The sequence below is a fragment of the Meriones unguiculatus genome, chromosome 5 (assembly GCF_030254825.1).
Source record: "Meriones unguiculatus strain TT.TT164.6M chromosome 5, Bangor_MerUng_6.1, whole genome shotgun sequence".
Classification (NCBI taxonomy): Eukaryota; Metazoa; Chordata; class Mammalia; order Rodentia; family Muridae; genus Meriones; species Meriones unguiculatus.
Window position 1 is genome coordinate 127488642 of NC_083353.1, and position 23311 is coordinate 127511952.

The 23311-nt window shown below is 38.5% G+C and overlaps 1 pseudogene; it reads right to left on the reverse strand.

Moving 5' to 3' along the window:
* Positions 1-23311, reverse strand: part of LOC110542920 (solute carrier organic anion transporter family member 1A5-like) — a 43719-nt pseudogene that overhangs the window by 11432 nt on the left and 8976 nt on the right.

Below are 23311 nucleotides of genomic sequence, written 5' to 3' on the forward strand. Positions count from 1 at the left end.
TTGAATAAGGACCCAAGTTTGAACACAAAACCATTAAATAAAAAATACTCAGTAAATGAAAAGGAGACTCTTTTTTATGTTTATTTCCATCTCGTTTGGTATTTCAGAATTCTGTCATAAAATATAAAGAGCCAGAAGTGGCAAGGATACCACAAGAAAACCCACAGAATCAATTAACCTGGACCCACTGAACTGCCAACCAAGGAGCATGAATGGGATGGACCTATGCCCTGTTCATATAGTAACAGATGTGCAGCTGGGGTTTCATGTGTCACTCCTAATGCAGGAACAGAGGCTATCTCTGACTACATTGTCTTCCTTTGGATCCCTTTCCCCTAACTGATCTGCCTTGTCTAGCCTCAAGAGAAGAGGCTCCTAATCTTATTGAAACTGAAAATGCCAAAGATGGTGATGTATATGGGAGGCCTCCCTTTATCTGAGGAGAATGGCAGGAAGGGCACATGGGGGAGGGAGTGTTGTGGTGATTTTACATCCCAGCCCCAAACTACTGGACTAAAAAAAAAAGTTTCCAAATATCTAGACCATAAAGCTAGACTCTTCTCTGACTAGTTTATAACTTAAAATAAACAATTTATATCAATCTATATTCTGCTATATGGCTGGTTACCTCTGATCAGGTACTATGCAATTGTCCTTCACACATTTTGCTGGATGAATGTCCCATGCCTAGCTCTATCCCAGAATCCTATTTACCTGCTGTATGTCCCATCTCCTATTTCCTGCATTATCTATAGGCTATTACATTTTTATTGAGAAGTGATGAATGCTTCTATATAGACCTGAGTGTCCTTCTGCATTTCCCCTTTAGTCTAATAAAAGGCTATTTCCCTTACAACAATAAAATATATACAAAAAGAACCATTATGAAACAATTATGAAAATTCTGAAGTATGATATACATTCACATTGTCCAGTTCATATGTATTTGGCAACTTTGAAGAAAATATTTTACTATCTATTCTGTCTTGGTGAGTTCAGAGTACTGGACCTAAATTATTTTCTACCATGACTTGCATTACCAACCTAAAAATACCTTCTAGATCTAAAAAACATTTTCTTAAATCTTAAACAACTTGATCTTAATTATAAGACTTCAACTCTGTAACTATCTAGTTTTCAAACTCTGATGGCATAGACTTGAGAAGTAAATAATATTACTTTAGTATATAGGAAGTACAAACAAGCAGCTTCCAAAATAGAGAACTGACAGCCAGCCAGCTGCCTGAACAATCACCCAAAATTTCCCTATAATGTTGAAGCATCATCTTCAGCTTCTGGCTCAGAGTATCTAATAGACATACATGTGAGGCAGGACTTATGAAGAACTTGGCAGAGCTAGGCAGTTGACTTTGTCTGCATCCAAGTTTTATGCATTTGGACAACATTCTGTCTGCAATTGAAGTAAAGGCATTTTCTTTGCCTGGTCGCTAGCATGCTACATATGAAGCCAAATGCTAATGGTGGTTCATTATTAATCATCTTCTTTCAAATAAAATGTGGTGCTAGGACGGGCTAACACGTCCCAATGTCAAAAAGTCTTAAATTAATAAAATTAATAATATGGCTTATCTAAACACCATATTTTGTAAGTCTCTGAGGTTTTTAAAGACCACCTATCTATAAACATTTATAATTTGTATAATCATTACCCACCTATCTATAGTAAATCTAAAAAACTATGTGTTGCTTGTTTCTAGCTATTTACTATCTGTTCAAGTGAGGGTGTATATTTTTGTAATAAACTAGACTAGTATCTAACATGACCATGAGTCGGATTGATTAACTATTAACTTGCATTACTTAATTATCCTAAACAGATTTTAAAAGGACTGGAAGTAAACCTTGATTTACTAATGAGTTGCATAGGTCCAATACCTTATACAGGAGTTGAAACATAATATCTGTGTAAGAAAATATCTTTATATTTATATTAATATGCAATAATATAAACAATGTATCATGTATCAAGAATAACCTTAATTATGTATTAATATACAAAAATCTATACTAATTTAAGCAAAATAATCTTATTTCTATATCAATATACAAAATCAACACCAATGTTAGATTATAGGTTTAAAAGATGATCTTTGGTTTAAGAGTAGATTCAACAATCTACCCTTTTCTCCTATTATTCCTGTATTACTCCTATGTGCTATTCCTATGTCTCTCCATTTTTCTTTTTAACTCCTTAGCTTCACCTAAGCAAGAAAGAATAGATCAAAGAAAAGGAAAGAAAAAAATACCTGAGTCCCAGTCCCCATATCTAATTTTCCCCATGATCAAGACCAATTAATAACTTGTAACCAACCCCTGTTTAATGACAAATTTCCAAAAATCACTCAATATAATGACCAAAACTTGTTCATCCTAGTATATGGGACTGGGATTCTGGGAAAGAACCAAGTGCCAATGATTCACCCAGGTAGCTTGGTGGATACAGCATGAGACTCTCAATCACAGGGCTGTGGGTTTGTGCCATGCTGGGCATCTTTAAGTTGAGGGGGGTTTTTCCTTTGAGACCCAAGTTCCCAGAGTAGTGACTCATGGGGCTTACAATATATTTACAAATACTTAGCTCATCCTATTCTCTTCCATGACTAGATCATAACATAAAATAACTCATTTATAATAATCTACATTCTGCCATGTGACTGGTTACTTCTGCTCAGATATCACATGTCTGTCTTCCTCACATCTTGCTGGGCAAATCTCCCGCAATTGGCTCTGTCCCAGAATTCTTTCTGCTTGTTGGATGTCCCCACTCCTATTTCCTGCCTCAGCTCTAAGTCATTAACTTTTTATTAACAGGTGATGCTTCCATACAGACACAAGAGATTACTTCTACAGGGAGGTGAGAGTATAGAACTGGGGGTAGAGGAGGGAAGGGAAGGTGTAATCAGAATGTAAATAAATAACTTAATAAAGAATTTAAAAGTGTATAAAGAGGTAGAATTTTTTAAATAGCATTTTTTTCTAACTCTATGGAATAAACTTACCAAAATTCAATTCTCCTTAATGCACACTTTTTAATATATATATATATATATATACATATATATATATATGTATGTATATTTATTTATTTGGTTGATTGGATGTTTGATTTTCTAGTAGGTGTGCATGCATGTGTGTGTGTGTGTGTGTATGTGTGTGTGTGTGTGTGTGCATACATATGTATAGACAGGAGTTTGCCATGGCATACAAGTAGAAGTCAGGGGTTTAGTTATTTGATATACCACATCAATACCAGCATGTAAATCTGATGGTTAGTGGCAAATGACTTCACCCACTGAGCTAGCTTTATACCCTTCACATGTGTGTGTGTGGGGGGGGGCTGTTGTGACAGGATTTTTTGAGTAGCCTTGGCTTTCCTGAAACTCACTCTTTGGACCAAGCTGGCCTCAAAATCAGAGATCCTCAAGCCTCTGCCACTCCAGCAGAGTGCAGGGATTAAAGGCATGTGACAGCACCCCTGGCAATTTTTACAAAGTAAACAAATAATGCTTTGTTTCAGTTTTTACTAGTACTAGGTACTAAAACACAATGTATCTCAGAATGTTGACTAAACAGTTAGGTACTTACTCATAAACAGTCATGTCCCCAAGGAAAAAAAAGTTTATTTAAAAAAATCAAGAACAATGTTAGTACTTTTTGAATTGTTCTATTTCCATGTCTGATTAAGAATCAAAAGTTTTATTTTAATTTAACTGTCAACAAACTCTAAGTACTATAACATGTTTAAGGCAAGAGAAAATGCCTTAATGACTCCTTATAAATGACTCTTTATCTTGCTAAACCATCATGGTGAGGGACTGGGAAGGTGAAACGGTCTTTAAAGTTCTGCACAAGCATGAGGACCTGAGTTCTCATCCACAGCAAACACGTGAACAGTGCATACACAGAGGATGTGCTTGCAACACTGCTGCTCTGAAGGTGGACACAGGTGACTCCTTGGGCCTCACTTGCCCAACAGAAGCACTAAATACCAGGCCAGCAAGGCCTGTCTGAGAAGCACCAAGTACTTGCGACCTGAGAGTCAAGAGCTGAGGCTGCCTTCTGTTCTCTGCGTGCACATGCATCAGCATACCACACAAGCGAACACAACAAATAAATAAAATAAACAAGTAAGTAAAGATCATGATATGGAAAAAAATTCTTCTGTCTGCCTCAACTGCAGATCAAGTTTGAAGCTAGCCCAGGCTTCTTGAAACCCAACACAACAAAGGTCAGGTTCTGTCCAGAGTAATTTACATATATACTAACTCAGAAAACTTGAATAATGATCTCAAGTGTTTTGAAATTACAAAATAATGCTCAGTCGCTGCTAGGGTTTTACATAACATCTAAGAATTTTAAGGTCAAGTGTGCATACACAAACTAAAGTGAGTTGTTCACAGAAATATTAACCTATTTTAAGCATGACTAATGTTGCTTTTCAGCAGCTGTAGGCTTAGGTCTTAGCACATGTTGACGCAGTACACACACATCAGCCCAGACACTGCAAGGATGTTTACCCTGTTGATTCCTGTTCCGACAGATTTCTCACAGCCTGCAAGGCAGGCGGACATGTATGCTAGGCCATTGTCTCCACACCGGATCCCATGTTTTCGTTAAGCAGCTACACCTTGTGTTGCAGTCAGCAAGGACCTCATTCTCCACATCAAGAGGCAGCTGAACTCTGAAATGATTTAAAAATAATGGTGCAGATATTAAACCCACCCGAGCACTTTATTTTCTTCTCTTCATCTCACCAAGCACGCACTCACATGCACACAACACAGAGGGAGAGAAGAAAAAAGAGGGATAGAAAGGAATAGATGGAGGGAGAGAGACACACACACACAGAAAGAAAAAGGATTTCATCGTCTCTCCCAGAACACAAACAGAAATCATACAAATTTCAACATGTGGTCTCTATATGGCTTCTGTCACATTAGTTATCTGGTCTCATGACTTGTCTCTACAAGTCTCATGACAGCTTTTATTCAATGAGTTAAAAAAAAAACATTAAGTGGCTGCCCTATAGGAAAACCCTGTGCTGTTAGAGCTAAATTGAGAAAGGCTAATCTCCCATTAATCTGCCTGATGGGAAATAATGTAAGGCCTGTCTAGAACCAAATCTGTTATTTCCATTTAGAAGAGAGACTCTGTTCTCCGTCCACAAACAGATTGGTTTGACTAAGCAGCCATGCTCTTCTGAGATGCGGAAAGTGTCCAGTGCATATAATGAGATTCAAAGAGGAAAATGTTGAGTCTAGAGGTTCAATTCAAACCCTGTCCCTCAAACACCGTATGCAGTCAGCATGACTGGAGATGGACTCAGCATGTACAATTCTACACTGGTGTTGTTGAAGGCAATTACAGCAAATTCACTAATTCCCCCTGGGTTTCAATTTCTGCATCTAGAATGTGAATGGAAAATTCCTGTCTTAAAAAGAGATTCAAATCTAATGAGATATATATGATTATGCTTAAAATTATTAATATCTTACAATTCTTAAGGATTTTGAAAGCAACTTTATTTTTAATCTCTCTGTCAGGTGTATGTGTGTGTTCCTGGGTGTGTACAACAGCATGCATGTGGAGGTCAGAATACAACCTTCTACCTTGGTGGAGACAGAGTCCCCTGTTATTCACTGCAGCAAATGACAGACTAGCAGGCCCTGAACTTTGAGGGTTTCCTCTCTGTGCTGCTCAGCTCATTGCAGGAACATTGATTACACTTATTCTAACATGTCAAGATTTCCATGGATTCTGGGGATCTGAACGCAGGACCTCTTGCCTGCTCAGCAATTTGTTTAGCACTGAGTTCTCTCTCCTGCACCTTGAAAGAAACATCCAAGTATGTGCCTTATTTCATTTAAGTGATTGGTTGCTTATATAACAGTGATCTATACTAAGTTTTAAATTTCTCGTGCTAGTATAGAATACGGCCAAACAACCCTTAAAATGTAAACTCAATGCTATAGAGAACATGAGAAATAAGTACACTAGTGACATAAATAAATATATACATAGATTTACTTACCATGTATTAAATTCAATTATGCTAAATTTGAGCCCACTTATCAAAGCCTGCTGATGTGTTTAATTTTTAAAACTGTCTGTTGATGGCTGTATGAAATAAATGGATAATTTAGGCTAAAAGCTCTATATTGTTTTCTTTTATTACACTTTAAAGCAGACTAGAACACCATCATGTCAACTACTCACATGCATGCAAAATTATAAATGTACTCACTGGAAGTCCCCACAACTCTTTAATAAGCATACAAGTTGTATGGGGTTGTAAATGATTAATGGGTGGAAGGAAGCTAAAAGACAACCATGGATCACTGCTAAGGAGTTGTAATAAAATGATCTGGTCATGTATAACTCTTGGAGTAAATGAACAGAAATTGTGAAAATATGATGTTCATTAGGAAACAACATACCCTTCATAAGAGGTAGTTAAGCCGGCAACTGGGAAATTATCACAGGTCATCAGCAAGTTACAGAGTGATACAGGGTACTCAGCCAGGAATAGGAAGAATGCTATATATGCAGCTTTCCTGACAGTAATCTTGAATTTCTTCATAATATAACCACCAACCAAATAGCCAATGCATATTGGAAGTAAGTTATAAAGACCTATAAATGCAAGTAAAATTTTATTTATAAAAGACAGGAGAAAAACAGATATGTTATAAATTTGTGTAATACATCTTACTTTAAAAATTATTTAGTTGGGCTGGAGAGATGGCTCAGAGGTTAGGAACACTGACTGTTCTTTTAGAGGTCCTGAGTTCAATTCCCAGAAACCACATGGTGGCTCACAACCATCTATAATGAAATCTAGTACTCTCTTCTGGCATACATGCAGACAGAACATTTTATAAATAATAAATAAATATGAAAAACAACCAAATTCTACTTAGTTAGACTCAGTGATCCTAACCTCTACTCAGCCACATGTTGCATATAAGGAGGTTTCTAAATGTCCCCAAAAAACCACTTTAAAGGGACTATTAGCATTTATTTAACCATTTCAGCAATCTATAAAGAGTTTATAAGACTTTATATCTCACACATATAATATGTGCATATTAAATATTTCATTTCTTCCATTTTGTTTAATGGGAATTTGACTCCATGTCAGTGAGTTTTGAATATCACTGAGTCTGTGCTTATTGAGGGAAGAATATTTTGTGTATTGTCTGTTGGTCAGCATTCTTCTCCCCTGGCACTCTTTCTCCAGCCAAAAAATCAAAAGAAAAAAAAAAAGGAAGAAAGAAATATCCTGGCTAAGGTGCATAGACACAATGCTAGTACCAGGCTTGGAAGACTTTAAGCATCCTGTGCAGTTCTACACCTTGGTATTTAATATTATATATCTGAGGGTAAGGAGTGGGATTTGGACTTCCAGAGAACCAATATGCATGATAATCAGCTTTTAAGTGTAAAGTAGAATCCTTGCGTTTTGTGTACTAGCAAGAAAAGCAGATGCTGGCTGCACAGACTCCTCAGACTACCATAGGACTGAGCAACCAAATTAGGAGTAATGAGCACAGCAAGCATTAAAGCCCAAAAGTAAAACCTGGGAGTAAGACATAGAATCCCAATGAGTTAACTCCTCATTCCTCATTGCATTAGCACTGACTGATATGAACTTCCCCAAAGACTTCCATAACTTTGATGATTTCACTAAGATTGGACAGGGAACAAGGAGCATATTTCTGTTTTATTCCTTTCCCTATCCTTTCTTGATTTCTCTGGAGACTGGAAAGAAGAATTTTACAAGAATATCTTAAGATATTTCAATTTCATTGTAATATCCTAGCTGTATTATCTTACTTTTTAGTGTTTTCTTCGGATATAGTTTTCTATGTCCTTTTGGGAGGGAGAAGTGCTGCTAAGGAAATAATGAAAGCACATACCTGTTAGGAAGATTGCCACTGCATTTGATTTCCCAAATTGCTGCTCCACGTATTTAGGCTTGAAGGTAGCAATATTGGTAAATGCAGTGAATTGGAGCACACTTGTAAGAATGAAAAGCATGTAAATTGGATTGCAGATCAGGCTTTTCATGAATGGCAAGAAATCTGAAACAAGATAGTGTTGAGACCATTAAGTCAAGCTGACCTTAAAATTTGTGTCCAGAGTTCTTTTAAAATCTTATCACAAATTTTGTTCTGTGACATAAATGCATTTGATAAATCTTTACCTCTTGGGATGAAGTTCTTTGTAATTGTTTAAGTCACTTCTGAAAGTTAGTGGCACAACTGGCTACATAAGAACACAACCTAATTGTGCCAGCAAAAACATGGGGGAGATGGATTCAAGTCTGTGGCCATATTCTTTCATTTCTTTTTTTCTCCTTCCCTTCTGTTAGTATCCTGCACTCACTACAAGTGACTAGTCTATTCTCTGGAATCTGCAAAGGACTAGCTTTAATGACATTTGAGTTCAGACTCTGACTCTATCACTTCTTTATGCAAGGGATAAGCTAAAAACTCAGAAAGGCTCCAGAAATCCTGCTGCACCCCAGACAACCTCAGCATCTCACCAGCACTTCACAGCAGGACATGCCTTAGAAGCACCTAGTGATATTTTAAAATATCTCCACATGAAGGTCTCACTGTAAAGAATGCTGACTCAGTTGGTGTATACCAAGCACCTTCCAAGTGACTTAACCAAAGCTTTCCCCTGTTTAAGAAGCAGGGAGTCAAGTTTGGAGCCTGTCTCTAGATAAAGGGTTAGATCCCACTGAAGAGAATTTGGTTTAGATTCACACTTTAAAGCTTTTTTCTCTTTCTTTCTTTCTTTCTTTCTTTCTTTCTTTCTTTCTTTCTTTCGCTTCTTATCTACTGTATTTATTTTCTAATCATATACTATCCTTAATAAACTGCCTAGAATTTCTTAGAGAGAAAAATATTCAAAAGAAAACATGTAGAAGTAGAAGCAGAGCAGTTTAATAAAAAGAAAGAAAACCTAGTGGTAAAGGCCGTCTTTATGAGTGAGATGTTTGCAGTCAAAAGTCCTGAGAGCTTTTGAATTCACCCATGTTTGTTGACATCCCTGTTCTCCTAAGTTTGTCTTCACAGTTCAGTTTTTTTCTGTAGTGTCTTATTCTCTGCTGAACAATTTCCTAGTTTTGAAATAAGGTTGGTTTAGTAGACCACAAAACTGCACAGAGAGGTCAGTATTGGCCCTTTCCGGAGAATCACTAACATGAACTTGATTCTAAGAATGTTCAAGCCCCTGCACTGGCTCCCAGTAAGACTGGCTCCTCAGCATGGTCTGCAGTGTTCAAGGAAGACATGTGACTTCAATGCCCGTGTTCAATGCACATAGTGTTGGGGCTATGAGTGATGGAGGAAATAGCAATGTCATCAATAAAGGGCTCACTACAGTATTCTGTGCCAGAACAGCACAGAAACACAGAACATAAGATACTACTACCCTCATTTGACAGTTCAAGCACTGGCCATTGCCCATATTCCAGCTCTACACTTTAAGTATACTACACAGCAACTAAAAACAAGGAAATCATGAAGTTTTCAGGGAAATGATGGGAACTAGAAAAGATCATCCTGAGTAAGGTATCCTAGAAGCAGGAAGACACACATGGTGTATATTCACTTATAAGTGGATACCAGACATATAATGTAGAATAACCATGCTAAAATCTGTACAACTAAAGAAGCTAAGCAAGAAGAAGGACCCAGGGTAAGATTATCAATCCTCATTCAGAAAGGCAAACAGGACGGACATTGGAAGAGGGAGAAAACAGGGAATAGGACAGGAGCCTACCACAGAGGACCTCTGAAAGACTCTACCCAGCAGGGTATGAAAGCAGATGCTGGGAATCTTATGAAAGAAAGGGGAAATAGACCTAGAGAGGACAGGAGCTCCACAAGTGGAGCAACAGAAGAAAAAATCTGGGTCCAAAGGTCTTTTCTGATACTGATACCCCAACCATTCATGGAGATAAACTAGAACTGTTGCACAGATATAGCCCTTGGCAGCTCACTGTCCACGTGAGTTCCCAGTAAGGGGAACAGGGGCTGTCTCTGACATGAACTCAGTGGCTGGCTCTTTGATCACCTCCCCCCGAGGTAGGGCCAGCCAATGCAGCCAGTCCTGATGAGACCTTATAGCCTGTTGTCCAATGGAAGGGGAGGAAGACCTTTTCTATCAGTGGACTTGGAGAGGGGCATGAGAGGAGATGAGGGAGGAAGGGCAGGATTGGGAGAGGACAAGGGAGAAAGCTACAGCTGAGATAAAAAGTGAATAAACAGTAATAAAAAATAAAACAAATACAATTTCTAAAAAAAAAAAATAAAGAATCCTAGAGCCCTAAACACTTTCTTATGCACTAACTCTGATCTCTTGTGAGTACTACGTAGGTCTCAACACTCATAAATGTGGAACGAATGTTAATTTTTTCAAATATTTTCTCCCTCTTCAGATGTCTGTCCCATTTGCCTTTCTGAATGAAGACTGAGTAGCTTACCCAGGGTCTTCCTTCTTGCTTAGCTTCCTTAGGTATAGAAATTTTAGTATCATTATCCTATTTTATAGGTCTAATATCCACTTATAAGTAACTATATACCATGTGTGTCTTTCTGCTTCTGGATACCTCACTCAGGATGATCTTTTCTAGATCCCACTATTTGCCTGCAAATTTCATGATTTGCTTATTTTTATTTGCTGAGTAGTATTCCATTGTGGAAATGTACCACAATTTCTGTGTCCATTCCTCAGTTGAGGGACATCTGGGTTTTTCCAGGTTCTGTCTATTATAAATAGAGCTGCTACAAAGCACATGTCCTTGTTGTACACTTGAGCATCTTTTGGATATATGCCTGGGAGTGGTATAGCTGGATCTTCAGGAAGACAGGGAACAGAACAGGAGCCTACCACAGAGGGCCTCTGAAAGACTCTATGCAGCAGTGTATCAAAACATGTGCTGAGATTCATAGCCAAACTTTTGGCAGAGTGCAGGGAATCTTATGAAAGAAGAGGGAAATAGAAAGATCTGGAGTGGACAAGAGCTCAACAAGTACAGCAACAGAACCAAAAAATCTGGGTCCAGGGGTCTTTTGTGAGACTGATACTCCAACCAAGGATCATGCATGGAGATAACCTAGAACCCCTGCACAGAAGTAGCCCATGGCAGGTCAGTGTCCAAGAGGGTTCCCCAGTAATAGGAAGAGGGACCATCTCTGACATGGACTCAGTGGCTGGCTCTTTGATCATCTCTACCTGATGAGGAAGCAGCCTTACCAGCCCACAGAAGAAGATAATGAAGTCAGTCCTGATGAGACCTGATAGATTATAGCAAATATTATCTGGGTGGCAATGACAGAGACATGCAGCTGTTATATTCGTTTGTTAGGAAATGAAGCAGTTTGGGGTCTAAGTATTGTTTTGGAATTATGGAGTTTGTAAATAAAGATATGAACATTTCTTTTAGACTCCAAATGATCCAGTGTTTTCCCATATGAGGAGTTCTACTTCTTTTTCACGACTCAGCAAATTTGAGCAATATATATAATTAGATTTTCTTTTTTTCCTGATCCAACAATAAAATTTGGAGAAAATTGTTTTCACAAATGTGCACTCCTGATCACTCAGCTGTCCCACCTTAGTTTCCCACAGAAACATCACTAGTCTCTGCATCATAGGTTAATAACATTCCTGCTTATTTTAAAGCAGTCTGTTTTAAGGGGACAATTCTGTAAACTATCAGACACTTTCAAATGTGCAGGATAATGTCACCTATCATGATTTTTTTTCAGCCTTGATCAAGAAAGTTCACAGCTAAACTTACATTTTTTTTAATCAAAAATGTTTTTGTCTTTATTTTTACCTTGGATTTCTGGCTATTTGCATTTTTCTAACTTGGACCAATATTTTCTGTAAAATAGACTCGTCAAAACAGATGGGAAAATATATTTGCTCACTGAGTGTTCAGAATGACCTAACATTTTCATAAAGTCTAATCTAATCAGGTTCCCTATCACGTCAGTTGTTTCTGAGTAGTGACTGTGGAAGACCTTTATTATGTCTGAGTAGGGATTATTGGTGATAAACTATCTTAATCCAGCACAGTGTGACAATTCCCCCTGAAGGCAGACCCATCTGAACCAAATAGATTTTAAAGATTTCTTGTTTGCCTTTAGTGAGTCCATGTTTGTCTTCTTTATCTTTTTCTCTGTGTTTCTCTTCATTGTCATTTTTAGGTCCATCTGCAATATCCTCTAGTCCTTCCTTTGGGAGTGTTTTTGGAAAAAAGAAAAACGGGATGCTGGTCAGGATATTCACTCTTGCACAGATCAAAAAGCCAATCCACCATGCTCCAACCCAGCGAGTATCAGTGGGAGTGATGGTCAGGTCATCTGGAAAGAAATACAGATATTGTATTAACTTGCACCATTCTTTTCTGTGTAAACTGTAGAAAACTATTAATCCTCATAATTTCATCTGAGCATAAACTTTGTATATCATTTGTTCTTGTTGTTTGGGCCTTGATTTTGTGATCCTCTGCTTTTGCTTCTTAAATCCTGGGATTACAGACATCTACCACCCTCTTTGCTAACTCAAACCTTCAGAAAAACTGTCTAAGATTGATCAGTTGGATGAAATTAAAACGAAACAAAAAACATTTCTGGAGTACTACATTCAGAAACATTTAACACTACATTTCAAAAAGACAGAAACAAGATTTGAGACATATTTAAGGACTGTTTTCCCTTTAGCCTGGTTTATACATGTCTCAGAACATCACAGTGGCTGAGAAATGGGGCTGGAGAGACAATTACATGAAGGGTATTGTTGCACGTGTAGACGTCCTGAGTTTCTATTCGTAACACACACATTCAAAGTCACTACTTTCCGTAATGATAATTTTGGGAAATTTGACAACTTGTTCTGACCCAGAAGGACCTTACACACAGGGAACACACACACACACACACATATACACAAAGATAAGAATATAAAATATAAATTATCCCAATATTCTTTTCATTTTGTATATTTATTTAAAATTAACTAATTTTATCTATCTGTATGTGGTGCTATATTTTCCAGCAGTATTTCTTTTTGCCATGTGAAATCTTTATAAATTGGTGCTCATCACATAACTTAAAGATATGTTTTGTTGCTTTTTATCTACAATTACTTCCTCATTGGAAAAACAAAACATTTAACTAAATTTCTGAAACCAAATGTGTGGCTATAATATGATGGGGGAATGTTGCAGTCATATTGTACCATTTTATTCTTACCTCTGCTCCTCTTCTGCCTGCCATCTCTAAGCAAATTATCACCATTTACAGAAGCAGATCTAAGAGGAGCAGAGGTAAAGATGAAATGGCACATTCTGATTATTCCAACATTCCCCCTCCATAATTCATTAACTGAGGAGCAAAAGAGACAGTGATGCAGCATTCCACAGCATTCTCCCACACTCTCAGGACTGGATGTTATAAATGAAATGCATTATGTTACCTGTATTCACAGAACCAGTGTCTACATAAATCCTTGCACAAAAGGATCCCAACAAAACTCCAACCAATGGGCCAATGATTCTTCCTGTTTCTAAAATCCCTGAAATTAAACAAAGATAGGAAGTTACATCACAACACAAATAATTTTCTTGTAGAGAAAAAAAGATTTGGGATAGAATTATTTATAATCTTAGATTTTTTTCCCTTCCTTTGCTGAGCCAGGTATCAAATTCAAAGGCTAGGCAAGGGTTCTACCAATGACATACATACCTTTCTACCTCAGATATTTTTATATATTCAACATAGAAGGACATTAAGCTTGATATATATGTTACATGCACATATGTGTATTAAATGTACATACTTTACGGTTTATTTGTAAATATTGAAAAGAAATCTCCAATTGTTTCAATAAAGAATCTTCACCTGTTATAGACTTTTTCTCAAGGGTCATCACTGGAGTCTGATAGAAGCTTTCCAATGCAGGGCATAGTGGTGGGTCTTCAGGTAATGTAGAGTAGAGCAATAGCCCCTTCCTCATTATATTTCCTTCCCAGTCACAAGATGGATGGTTTTACTCCATCCATCCTTCCACCATAATGAGCTGCCTCATGACAGGCCTCCAAAGCACACAGTCCAACAACATAGCTCAAAACCTTCAAAGCTGTCTGCCAAGTGAATCCTCTCTCTTTATAAACCATTATCTCAGGTACTTATTAAAGTGAAAGAACATTGTCTGACACAGAACTTTCATTACTTAAAGTTCAAATTCTCTCTTATGCTGAGATAAAGACAAAGGCAGTCCCATCACAGGCAGTTCATCAAAGCCATGATATGAGCAAGGTTCTTTGATGCTTCCATAGCCATGTCTGCAGAGTGTCTCTGTGATGCTTAGCTTTCATTGTCTACTTGACACAGCCTAGAATAACCTGGGGGAAGAGTCTTAATAAAGTTCTGCCTACATTTTATAAATGTTTTTATTTTCCTGGATGTGAGAATGAGATGAGAGCCATTCTCAAGCCTTCCTGCTCTTTCTGAACTCTCACTGGCTGGGTTACCTCAGCTATTCTGCCCTAACACCCTCTCCAAGATTACTGATTCAAACTGGTTTCTCTTGGCATCTCTTGTCTTCTGGCTGAATTTTTCTGCCTAGCCTCAAACTAATTTGGACAATATCTTTTAATCTTCTTATTCCTTCTCAGCCTTTGGCTCATTTTGTCTTCATCTGTGGCTAGCTTTTTCTCTCTCTGTATCCTGTCTCTGTAATACTGTCCTGGTAAGAAAAAAATCTCAGTAATACTACAAAAGAATGTTGCTAAATTAATAATCAGAGTCCAATTGGGTTACATAGTAATGTGAAGAGGGACTGCCTCTGACATAATCTGATTGGCCTGCTCTTTGATCACCTCCCTCTGGGGGGGAGCAGCCTTACCAGGCCATAGTAGAGGACAATACAGCCACTTTTGATGTGAACTGACAGACTAAGATCAGAAAGGAGAGGAGAACCTCACCTATTAGTGGACTTGGGGAGTGGCATGCAAGCAGAGGGAGGAGGGAGGGTGGGATTGGGAGGGGAGGAGGGAGGGGCTTATGGGGGGATGCAGAATGAATAAAGTGTAATTGATGAAAAATTAAAAAAAAAGAAAAAAATAATTCTCAAAAAAAGGACAAAAGTAATTTTTAAATTTAATTCATCTTGATTAATAAGCCTATTTCTATCTTCTTTTACCCTCTTTAATAATTATTCTCAGTAATATGTCTACAATAATTGAAAACTATTCTTTATATCAGAGGTTTTCAACCTTGCCAGTGCTGTAACCTTTCTACACAGTCCCTCATATTGTGGCAACCCTCCAACCATGAAATTAGTTTTGCTGCTACCACTTAACTGCAATTTAGGTACTGTTATGAATTGTGATATAAATATCTGTGTATTCCAGTGGTCTTAGGCAACCCCTGTGTAATGTTTACTTGACCCCCCCAAAGGCAATGGGACACACAGGTTGAGAAACACTGCTATACAGTTATACATTTAAAATCAACTATAGATTGCTTCTGGTAGGATGACCACTTTTACTATGCTAACCCTACCAATCTATGCGCATGGAATATCTTTCCATATTCTGATATCTTCTTCAGAGACTATTTTTTTTTCATACAAATCTTTTACATGCTTGGTTAGAGTTATACCAAGGTACTTTATGTTATTTGTGGCTATTGTGAAGGGTGTTGCTCCCCTAATTTCTTTGCAGCCCATTTGTCTTTTGCTTACAGGAGTGCTACTGATTTTTTGAGTTAATTTTCTATCCAGCCACTTTGCTGAAGATTTTATCAGCTGCAGGAGTTCTCTGTTAGAACTTCTGGGGTCACTTGTGTATACTATCATATCATCTGTAAATAGTGATACTTTGAATTCTTCTTTCTGATTTGTATCCCCTTTATCTCCTTTAGTTTTTCTATTGCTATAGCTAAGACTTCCAGTACTATGTTGAAGAGTTGCAGAGAGAACGGGCAGCCTTGCCTCGTCCCTGATTTTAGTGGGACTGATTTAAGTTTCCCTCTGCTTAGTTTGATAATGGCTATAGGCTTTCTGTATATTGACTTTATTATGTTCAGGTATGTGCCTTGAATCCCTGATCTCGCCAACACTTTAAACATGAATGGGTACTGAGATTCCACCTTACACCCATAAGAATACCTAAGATCAAAAACTCAAGTGACAACACATGCTGGAGAGGATGTGGAGAAAGTGGAATCCTCCTCCACTGCTGCTGGGAACATAAACTTGTACAACTACCTTGGATATCAATCTGGTACTGTCTCAGCAAACCAGGAGTAGTACTATCTCAATACCTATTTATACCACTTCTGGGCACACACATGAAAGATGTTCCAACATTCAGCAAGGACATATGCTCTGTTCATAGCAGCTTTACTTGTAATAGGTAGAATCTGGAAAAAGTCTAAATGTCCTTTAACCAAAAATTGATTACCGAAATTATGGTACTTTTACACAATGGAATCCTACTCAGCTATTAAATACAAAGAAATAATGAAATTTTCAGGCAAATGGATGAAATTAGAAAAGCTCATCATGAGTGAAGTAACCCAGAAGCAGAAAGACACTCATAGTATATACTCACTTGTAAGTGGATATTAACCATATTATATAGGATAAATACACTAAAATCTACAGACCTAAAGAATCTAAACAACAAGGAGAATGCCAGGGAAGATGTTTAATTCTCATTGAGAAGGGAAAACAGGGTAGACCCTGGAAGCAGTATAAGACAGAGACAGGATGGGAGCCTACCACAGATATTCTCTAAAAGACTCCATCCATCGGGAGATCAAAGCAGATGCAGAGACTCAGCCAAACTTTGAACAGAGCACAGGGAATCTTTTGGAAAAAGGGAGATATAGAAGGACCTGGAGATGACAGGAGCCACACAAGGAGACCAACAAAGCCAAGAAAAAAAATGGTAGAGACAGATGAATGCATCAACCAAAGACCATGCATAGAGAGGACCTACACCCCCTGCTCAGAAGTAGAACATAGTCAGCTCAGACTCTATGTAGTTTCCCTAGTAAGGGAAGAAGAGACAGTCTCTGACATGAACTTGGTTGCCTGCTCCTTGATCACTTCTTCCTGGTGGGGTAGCCTACACAGTCCAAAGAGGAAATCCTGATGGGATATGATAGGCTAGAGTCAGACAATAGGACTTCCTCTATCAGTGTACTAGGGAAGTGGGATAGGAGAGGAAAAGGAAGGAGGGCAGGAACAAGATGAAAGGAGTGAAGGAGCTACAACTTGATAAAAAGTGAATTAATAATATTGATGATGATGATGAAGTGGACTAGGAAAATCAACTATAAATTGATTTACTCCAGAACATAAGCAATTTATTCATTATAAATTCAGATAATTTAAGAGAAAACATAAAAAGTTAGACAGAAATGAAGACTTTTTTTTAAAAAAAAAAAGATAATTTCAGAGCTGCAGAAATGGCTCAGTGGTTAAGAGCACTGACTGCTCTTCCAGAGGACTAGGGTTCAACTCCCAGCACCAACATGGCAGCTCACAACTGTCTATAATTTCAAGAGCTGACATCCTCACACAGATGTACACGCTGGCTAAACACCAATGCACATAAAATAAAAATAAATAAATTATTTAAAAAAAGATAACTTCAAGGAATACATCCAAAAGAACAAGTTAGGTATCCCCAAAGCAGAAAGACACACATGGTATATACTCACTTATAAGTGGATACCAGACTTATAAAATAGGATAAACATATAAAAATGTGTATACCTAAGCAAGAAGGAGGACCCTGGGTAAGTTGATCAATCCTCACACAGAAAGGCAAATGGGATGGACATCGGAAGAGAGAGGAAACAGAAAACAAGATAGGAGCCTACCACAGAGGTCCTCTGAAAGACTCTGCCCAGTAGGGTATCAAAGCAGATGCTGAGACTCATAGCCAAACTTTCAGTAGAGTGCAGGGACTCTTATGAAATCAGGGGAGATAGAAAGATGTGGAGGTTACAGGAGCTCCACAAGGAGAGCAACAGAACCAAGAAATCTGGGCACAGGATTCTTTTCTGAGAGTGATACTCCAACCAAGGACCATTCATAGAGATAACCTAGAACCTCTGCACAGATGTAGCCCATGGCAGCTCAGTGTCCAAGTGGATACCCTAGTAAGAGGAACAGGAACGGGAGGAGGTGAGGGAGGGAGGGAGGGTGGGATTGGGACGAATGAGGGAGGGGGTTACAACTTGGATACAAATTAATAAACTGTAATTAATATAAAAAATAAAAATGTGTAAAATAAAAAGATATCAAATAAAAGAAAATTAAAAACTATTAAGAAAAATTTTTAAAAATCACCTTTTTTATTAATAGCATTCATTCCAGTATATTCAGCTGGCTGTTCTCCTGTCAGGTTCCCATAAACATTCCTGCAGTGTAAGCCTTACGGAACACTGTTAATCGTGTAGTCTCTGCTGTGTTCACTGTACCACCTGGCTCCTTACTTACCGGCTGCTCTCATTTGAGACTGTGGGCTCTGCACCTTGATCCGCTGTGAAATTAATGCCACATTTTTCTTCCTGAAAACACCCCAGCCTACAAAGTTTCTTCATCCATTTTAACAAATATCTGGATTCATTCTTTTTTTTAAATTATTTTTATTTTTACATTAATTACAATTTATTCACTTTGTAGGCCAGCTGCAGCTCTCTCCCTAATCCCTCCCAATTCCATCCTCCCTTACTCATCTCCTCTCTGCTCCCCTCTAAGTCCACTGATAGGGGAGGTCCTCCTCCCCTTCCATCTGACCCTACCTTATCAGGTCTCAGCAGGACTGGCTGTAATGTCCTCCTCTGTGGCCTAGCGAGGCTGCTCCTCACTTGGAATATTTGGGGGGGGGAGGGCAGGTAAAAGAGCTAGCCTCTGAGTTCATGTCAGAGACAGTCCCTGTTCCCCTTACTAGAGTACCAACTTGGACACTGAGCTTCCATGGGGTATACCTGAGCAGTGGTTCTAGGTTATATCCATGCATGGTACTTGGTTAAAGAATCAGTCTCAAAAAAGACCCCTGTGCCCAGAAATATTTGGTACTTGTGGAGCTCCTGTCCTCTCCAGGTCTTACTAACCCCTTCTTCTTTCATATGAGTCCCTGCACTCTGCCCAAGGTTTAGTTATCAAAGCATCTGCTTTGATACACTGCTAGGTAGAGTCTTTCAGAGGCCCTCTATGGTAGGCTCCTGTCCTGTTAAAAGGGGAAAAAATTAAAGGTCACAAATAAAAGATTTTAAAAACAAAACAAACAAATAAACAACAAACACCCCCTCCAAAAAAAAAAAACAAAAAAACAAAACACTACAGGGCCAGCCATATGTCTCAGCAGGTAAAGGCCCTTGTCCAACAAACATGGTGCAAGAACCCCAATTTAGTCCCCAGGCCAACTCTCAAATGCTGTCTTCTGACCACCACATTAACATGTAAGTGTACACACACACACACACACACACAAAGAGAGAAAGAAAGAATAAAAAGTAAGACTAATTTTAAAATGCTACAGATATAAAATGGCCAATAATGAATTCGCAATAACTTACAGATGAAAGAATGAGAATCTTAAAAGCAACAACAACAAAAATAGAAAAAAAATGAATCTGAAGTATATTTTCCAGGAAATATTGGGGAATCTTTTAATGATTTTGAGACAGTGTGGTGGCATCAGAGGACTATAGGATCAGCAGATCAACAGGCTCTTTGTATTGAGAAGCAGTGTGATGAAGTGACTGTTCTGGAGTTCCTATTAAATTTCCCCATTGAACAACCTAATGACCTACAGTGTGTAGCACTCTGCTCACCCTCTGGAAACCACAAAGATCCAAATCAATAATCGAATTCTACCCTCCTAAGGATGATTTTCATACTTACCAATGTATAAGGGGGAGTTTTCTGATTTGGCAAAATCTTCTATGTAAGAAATGCCCAAAGGCATGATGGGAGTTTCACCAATTCCACGAATGACATTTCCTACCATTACACATATCCACATTAATGATTTAATTTCTTTCACACAATCTGCATTAAAACAAGAGAAAACCACTGAGAATTTCATAGTCATGTGTTACCGACAGTTAATTCAAATTTTTCTGTGTTTCTAGGTCAGTGTTTTTTATAGAGACAGAAAATCAAACTAGACCAATCACATAGAGCAAATCATGTGTGTCAATCTATCCTTCTACGTTGTCTTCCCTTGTGGAACTAACTACAATGTTGGTTAAAAAACAGAGGACACTTAATAAGCATATTCAAACTCAGAAGGGAGAGTATTCTAGGTTATTAGGCAAATCCCATCACTGAAGGAGGTAATAAATTTTGCTCATTTGTCTCACATGTCTATTATACCCACAGTCATATTCAAAGTCCTTCATAAAGGAGTATTCTGTGGCTGAGTCTCTGAGCAGAAAGCCGTAAGAAGCACTGGTCAACCTGCTGGGTCTTGCGTTGGCTCTAAGGTCTGGGTTCTGTTTTCCATACACAGGAAGCTGTTTGAGGACAAGTTGCTTGTAGGTGAAATTGTTGTTTCGTATTCATATCTGTGTGGACACAGGAAGCATTCACTGTGAGGAGCTGAGTGGAAGGAGACCATCTGCAGATTAGTGACCTCTGCTTCCCTGAAGACACAGCATCCAGAGCCAGTAAAGACATGTTTACACAGCCGTCACTCTCATCACCATAAATCCTATGGTGGGGCCAGTGAGATGACTCAGCAGGTCAAGCACTTACTACACAAGCCTGATGACCTGAGTTCAATCCCCTAAAGCCATGTAAGGGCAGAAGAAAAGAAGGACTCTATAAATAGTCTTCTGATATCTGCATGCACATACACACACACACACACACACACACACACAGATAGATAGATAGATAGATAGATAGATAGATAGATAGATAGATAGATAGATAGGCAGACAATTAGACAGATAGACAGATAGGTAGATAACAGAAATCTGTATCCTTAGGCTACACAGGTAGGTCTGGTGTTAAGTTCCAGAACTGAATGACCTGGCTGTGGTGTCCCCTGACTCTCACAAAAGCACTTGAGAGGCAGAGAGAGGAGACTCAGAATCTCAAGGCCACCCTCAGCTACACAGCAAGCTTGAGGTCAGCCTGGGCTTCATTAGAGCTGGTCTCAAAACAAACAAACAAACAAATAAAAAAGTTGAATGAATGAAAGTAATCAGTATTTCTAAGAAAACTGGAAAATCACCAAAAAAGGTGCCCTTTCTTTACACTTACTCTCAAATCTCCACAGGTAGGTGACAAAGCTTTCATATTCTCAAATGTCAACCCTCTGTAAATTCTAAATGATTGTTTCCTAGAAATAATCGGTGTGACACAAAGAATAAAAAAAAAAGAGGCTGAACAAAGTAGAATTAAGGACATAAAAGCTTTAGAAAGACACAAACAAGACAAAATAAGACACCTGCTCTGGGTTCTCTGAGCTGCAGTCCAATTCTTCCTTTCTGAGACTTCAAACAACCATTCTCCCAGATACTCATTAAGCACAACAAAAGAAAAAATACACACACTGTGAGGTGACAGAATTCATTAACTGACAACATAGTGTCATGGGACCATGTGGGGAGCACTATTAGAAGGTGTGGCCTTGTTGGAGTAGGTGTGGCCTTGGAGACATGGTGTCACTGCAGGCAGGATTTTAGGGCAGTGCATACTTTTGAGCTCTGCACAGTATGGGACACAATACCCTTTTGCTGCCTCCAGATAGATGTAGAATTCCCAGCTTCCCTTGCCCCAAGTCCTTCTGCATGTTGCCATGCTTTCTGCAGTTATGATAATGGACTAAACCTCTAAAACTATGAGCCTGTCCCAAATTAAATGTTTTTCCTTGTAAAAATTGTCATGGTGGTCATGGTGTGTCTTCACAACGATAACTCTAAGTAAGACAGAAGTTGGTACCAGGAACTGGGGTATTGCTGTTATAGGCCTGGCTGGGCTTTTGTTTGGAGGAATGTGGATTTGGGTGCTTTGGATTAAAACAGGAATGGAATGCTTCCAGTGGGGCTTAATGGGCCATTCTTGTAGGAACAGGAAGACAGTGATGTTGGTTATGATTTGAACTGTGGGGGCCTGACTCAAGTAGTTTCAGAGAAGAAGAATTTTAGTATGTTGCCTATAGATCATATTGTGGTATCTGAGTGAAGGATGTGACTGCTTTTTGTCCCTGCTGAAGAATCTGCCTGAGGCTAAGGTGAAGATATTTAGATGAAGTGCATTAGCAAATAAAATTTCAAAACAAACTAGTATAGACTATGTTCTGTGGTTCATGCAGATCTCTGAGTTCACAGCCAGCCTGGTCTACAAAGCAAGTTTCAGAACAGGCAATTTTAGGTACTGAAGGAAACCACTGAAAACAGAAAACTGGTGAAGATGTAATTGAATGAGGGGGGCATGTTCCAGACCCAGCAAGCATCAGAACTTGGCAGCTTCAGCACAAAGTTCTGGCTTTAGATTCAAGGATAGAAGAAGGGAGTTTTGTAATTTCTTTACATAACTAAGAAAAGACAATGAGGCCAAAAATATATCAGGGGTCTCCCTATATGAAAATCTAGTGAGGCCACTTTATGACTCTGTGATATTTTATTATATAAAGCTGTGAAGGTAAAGCCTCAATTTCCTTGGAGACCCCAAGAGGTTAGAGATGCTTAGGGAAACCTGCCAAAGAAAATCATGAACAGGGAGTGGAACCAGCCCAAGAGAAAGAAGAATATTTCAATTAACAAAACTGAAAGGAGTGGGAGAACTGAAGATTGTTTAGACATCAGACATGGAGAAAAAGGGTTTGGAGTTTGTCCAGCTGGTTTTTGGTCTTGCTTTGGTCCAGTGTTTTCCCACTACACTCCCTTCACTATGTGTAGGAATAATAATGCATATCCTGTGTCACAGAGGTGACCTTAATTCGCATTGTGTCCTAAAGAAAAGGTTACACTGTCCTCTATCCCTAGACTCCTTAAGAATTATATCAGATGTACTATTGATTGGTTGTCATAAAGATCTGATGGCCAGTAGATAGAACAAAGAGTGGAAGGATGGACTTTCAGGCAGAGAAAAAGACTCTGAAAGAAATAGGAGGTTCTTTTGCCAGAAGACATAAGAGGAAACAGATGTGACTATGGGTCTGAAAGGTATAGCTAGCCACACAGAAGGATGGGACTAGCTAGTTGGTTAACTCAGATGAGCTCATTGA